The sequence below is a fragment of the Bubalus kerabau genome, chromosome 21, assembly GCF_029407905.1.
Source record: "Bubalus kerabau isolate K-KA32 ecotype Philippines breed swamp buffalo chromosome 21, PCC_UOA_SB_1v2, whole genome shotgun sequence".
Classification (NCBI taxonomy): domain Eukaryota; kingdom Metazoa; phylum Chordata; class Mammalia; order Artiodactyla; family Bovidae; genus Bubalus; species Bubalus kerabau.
This window is the reverse complement of record NC_073644.1, coordinates 62,456,357-62,456,832: the sequence shown is the minus strand read 5'-3', so window position 1 is coordinate 62,456,832 and position 476 is coordinate 62,456,357.

The following is a 476-nucleotide window of genomic DNA, read 5'->3' as shown; positions in this document are numbered from 1 at the left end:
CACAATTCAAAAGCATCAATTCTTTGGCAGTCAGCTTTCTTTATAGTCCAACTCTCACATCCATACATGACCACTGGAAAAACCATAGCTTTGACTAGATGGACGTTTGTCAGCAAAGTAATGTCTGCTTTTTAATACGCCGTCTAGATTTGTCATAGCTTTTCGTCCAAGGACAAGCGTCTTTTATTTTGATGGCTGCAGTCACCATCTGCAGTGATTTTGAAGCCCAAGACAGTTGTGACTTTCCATAAATTGTACTGAATTAGTGAAAACAACAAATACATAAACAAACTTGAATCTCTATATCTGTCTCCAGTGAACCCACTCCCCTGTCATCATCTTACATAACACAGGATAAAAAAGAATCAAACATTCTAAAGAGAGGATACCATTTATAATACCCCTTTCTTATTGTCTTCAGCAATAGATTTTTTAAGTTGGTTTTTACATTTGGTATTCAAGTTTATGCTGCAGTA